The 4,444-nt window shown below is 40.2% G+C and overlaps 1 pseudogene; it reads right to left on the bottom strand.

Moving 5' to 3' along the window:
* Positions 1–2,810: 2,810 nt before the first annotated feature.
* Positions 2,811–2,880, bottom strand: LOC132508436 (U4 spliceosomal RNA; annotated as a pseudogene).
* Between the last annotated feature and the right edge of the window lie 1,564 nt (positions 2,881–4,444).

Genomic DNA, 4,444 nt, shown 5'->3' with positions numbered 1-4,444 from the left:
GTTACAAGAGAACATCAGCCATCTCACATCTTTAAGGACCTGGAAGTGAAAATGTTGGCAGAGTCAAGAACTACGGAAAATCTGAAATCCTACTTATGGCTACAGTTGCAAAAATGGAGCCTGGCTTTAAAATATTTGTCATTAAAAGAGACTGAGTTATTCAACATGGTACATATGAGAAAACAGTTTCTGCATATATGGTACCAGCTTCTTCCTAGACCACTATATAACTGAAATCTTTAAAACAATAAAATGTTTTTTATAATGGTCCTTGTCATTAGAAACAAGGTAGAGACATGTGTGTGTGCATACTAAGTCACAGGTGGCCTGTCTTAAACACATACCCACCTAAAAATATAGCCTAAAAATACATCAAACACCATAAAAAGAAATATAGGAAGAAATAGGTCAATAATAGATTCATGGTGATGTTAACTCCCCTTTACAAGAAAGACATCAGTTGGGCAAACAACCATTAGAGCTATTGGAGATTGAGTAATACGAATATTATATTCAAGCTATTAGATTTTGGAGAACACATACTCCTTTTGAGCAGAATGGAATATTTACAAGAATATCTCTATGTCTGTTACAGAACATAGGGACTCTCAACAGATTCCAAAGAATCAGTGTTCAGGGCCATAATGCTTATATGTGAAATCTAAAAAAACTGAACTCAGGAACAGAAAATTAAGTTTTGGTTGTCGAAGGTGGTGGGTGGGGAAATAGTGAATGTAGCCAAGGAAGTGGTGAAAAGATGCGATAGAATTAAACATTAACAACAAAGTAAAACTGAACAAATTCAAGACGTTAGAACCTAGATGGCATTTTTTTTTTTTTTTTTTTTTTTTTTTTTTTTGCGGTACACGGGCCTCTCACTGTTGTGGCCTCTCCCGTTGCGGAGCACAGGCTCCGGACGCACAGGCTCAGCGGCCATGGCTCACGGGCCCAGCCGCTCCACAACATGTGGGATCTTCCCGAACTGGGGCACGAACCCGTGTCCCCTGCATCGGCAGGCGGACTCTCAACCACTGCGCCACCAGGGAAGCCCAGAACCTAGATAGCATTTTATTAAGTCACCTTGAGTTAACAGAATCAAGAAGAATATTTGAATTATAACCACGGAATAATAATGAAAATTCTACAAGTTAAAGTGTAACTTAGAACAAAATTAACACTTTTGAATATAGTTATTAGGAAACTTAAAATGATTGTACTGTCTTTGTGGGTTTAATATGCCACGAAGGAAATCCTGAATGACTTATAGTTGATTTTTTAGTTCTCATGGAATATTTGAAAATATAGGGTTAAAACAAAAAAGAGAAAAATAATTGCAGATGCTGGCATTGAGGAACTCATGCACATCACTGTTTAGTAGAAACGTAATTCTCCTTAGAGCTAAATCACAGGGCAAACAACCTGAGATCCACTTTTATAATTCAGGTTAGTAACGAGGACTACCGCAGATGAATTTGTTATAGTATCTTTCTCTCTTTCTCTCTCCTTCTCTCTCTGTCTCTCTGTCTCTCTGTATATATCTTCTATCTATCATCTATCTATCTATCTATCTATCTATCTTACGTTATCTATCTATCCAGCATCTATCTATGTATCTATCTCTCATCTGTCTGTTTCTAACATCTGTTATCTATCTCTCAAACTACCTATGATCCACCCATCTATCTATCTACATAAAGAATATCTATGTGTTCTTTATTTGTGCAGCTCACGTAACTTATTGGGAAATTCAAAGTGGTTTTATTCGGAGCCTGGTTTGAATTTCAGCTGTTTCACCAATTTGCTGCAGGCGTTTGCACTCATTGCTAATCTGTACAATTCAGATTTCCCACCTTCATTTCAAATGAAGATTTCAGTTTAACTCATTTACTGAGATGCCCGGAGTAGTAACTGAGGCAGGATACTTTTCTCATTAAAAACAATCTCTATATCAAGGGCACCATAATCCTCAGTATTTATCCTTTTCACCAAAAAAACAAAACAAAACAAAACAGCCAAAGGTCATTTGTTGTATCTCAATTTTAGAAAGAACTCTGGTATTTGTGGGGAAAACCATAAAATATGGATAGGTATTTAAGCCACCCCTTGAGGTGTACAACAGCTGCACAAGAACTAGTGAACGGAGAGGAATCCGGTACAACCAGTTGACTGGGAACAGGCACACACGACGCTGAAGAGGGGGGCTCGGCTGTGACACTGGAAACCAGTCAATGCCACCCTGGAGAGCTGATACGTGAAAACCTGCCAGAAAGATCTAAACAAATGTGCGTGCTCCTTTGGTTCCAATCTCACCCATTTCGGACAAGACGCGCTCACGTGTGGGGCTGCTGAATCTTCCCAGCAACGTGGCCATCAGCTGCCTTTCTCCTCTCTGGGCAGCTGTCGTCTCTGACTCTGTCAAATGCATGACTGGGTCCATTTTTATTTGTGCCAAGAGAAGACCTCTGTGACCTTCTCAGTTTGGGTTATGTTCTTTGTATGGTGGACTTTGAATTGAATATGAAAACATCTAATTTGTATGTAATTAAGTGAATACTCAAATTACAGGATATAAAAGTAGACCAAAGAGAACAAGAAGAAGTACTTTTAAGAATCAGCATGAAACTTCTGTACAAAGTTCCTACAGTGCTAGAAAAGATTGGTAGAGATTTTACCAAAGGTGTCCTACGTTTCTCTGAATCTGTAGAAGGAGAAAATCACCTTGGAATTCTCCCTCCTCCCCCCTTCTCCTCCCCCTTTGCTTCCTTCTCTCTCTCTCTGTCTGTCTCTTTTTGTTTCTTCCTTAATTCCTGTCTTTTCAATTAGCAATAATCGCACCTCGGATAAACCTCACTGGCTACGATCCTGCCACTGCACAGAGCTTGAAGAAGAGTCGCCCTCGTGTGCTCACCTTTAATTTTGCGGATTTGAGTTGGGTCGGATGGCACAGGTCTTTGTCCCTGGGCGGAGCTGCTTTGCCTAAGAGCCCTTAGGGGGCAGAGCAGGGAAGGTGGTTCTAGGAACATTTGGGGAAAGAAAGAGGTGGGACCCTGACCCTTTCCATTGTGAGGTTCAGTGTTACCGGGACACATCCTCATTTTGCTGGCGGGAAAGGGTCTTAAGGTGCAACTCATCGCGATACGTGAGGCCTGTGTAGAGCAGAGGTATTTCCGTGACAGTAACTGTATTTGGCAACCACAGGTCTATCCATCTGCACAGTAGCTGTGCTTTCAAAACATCACGGGGACAGTGGTTGAACACAGACCCAGGCCCAGGCTTCCAGCGGGCGTGGAGAAGGGCAACGTTTGTCCCCAGGCCCTGCCAGGGACGAGGGGTCAGTTCCCCCAGGCTGCTCCTGTCTGATGCTCCGCCCGCGGCAGTGGGCTGCCTTCTCTTTCAGGCCAAAGAAACACCTCCAGTTTTCTATATGTTTCTCAGTTCACTCCCTTTTCCTCTCTAGTTTCTTGGGGGTTGGTCAGAGCCATCAAAACCCAAGACAGACAAGCTACCAGAACTCCTAGGTATCTATAGCCCAGAAACGCTGAAGCACGCAGAAAAAGCACCTACACACAGGATATTGGCTGCATTGCGGTACCGGCAAATTATGTGAAACAACATTAATGCCCATCAATCAGGAACTGATTAAATTATGTTACAATCTATATAATGCCACTTAAAAAGAATGAGGCTGTTCTGTATATGGTAATAAGGAAAGATACACGAGATACACTGACAGGCACACAACCAAAGTGGAGAACGAAGTGTGTCGCAAATGACCATTTGTACGGGGAATCAGAGGAGAAAAGAAGCAATGATTAGAGAACAGGGAGTAGGAAAAGGCTTATTTTCAGCACATTGTGCCTCGTGGATATTATATAATACACACAATGTAATACATACACACGCACAAAATATATCCACTTACTTTTTTACTCATGAATTAAACAACTAAACATCACCAAAAGCAAGTAACTTTATAAAAATAACACCAATGGAATGGCTTGAATCAATGAAGTCTAAATTTCTGTCTAACCACTAAAATAAACTATATCACAGAATAAAATAATAAATCAAGATCATGAAAAGTCTAGTTCTGCAGTCTTAGATGTGCATTAATTATTTTGATTTTCTAGAGCATAAATAAGTATATTCCTTTACCAACATAGTGAATGATACATTTATAACTTATAGGAATTAATAATTTCCAAAGCTGCCTTGTTAGCCAACACAGAGTGTGCTCCAGGCGCTGCGAGAGCTGGTTTAATACACTCATTTCCTACTCTTAGGCACACTTTCAGATTCCATTAATGTTGAAAATGTGCACTGAATTTCTGTGTTAAGAAGCTTTTTTTTTAAATGCAAGGAGTTATTGAGATTTGCTTTAGAATTAGTAAATACCCAAGAAAATTAGCATTTATATGACATTTTATGCCATTAAGGAGATTTG

Source organism: Lagenorhynchus albirostris, chromosome 17 (genome assembly GCF_949774975.1).
Source record: "Lagenorhynchus albirostris chromosome 17, mLagAlb1.1, whole genome shotgun sequence".
Taxonomy (NCBI): domain Eukaryota; kingdom Metazoa; phylum Chordata; class Mammalia; order Artiodactyla; family Delphinidae; genus Lagenorhynchus; species Lagenorhynchus albirostris.
The sequence above is the reverse complement of the archived record's forward strand: the minus strand, read 5'-3'. Positions and strand labels throughout refer to the sequence as shown.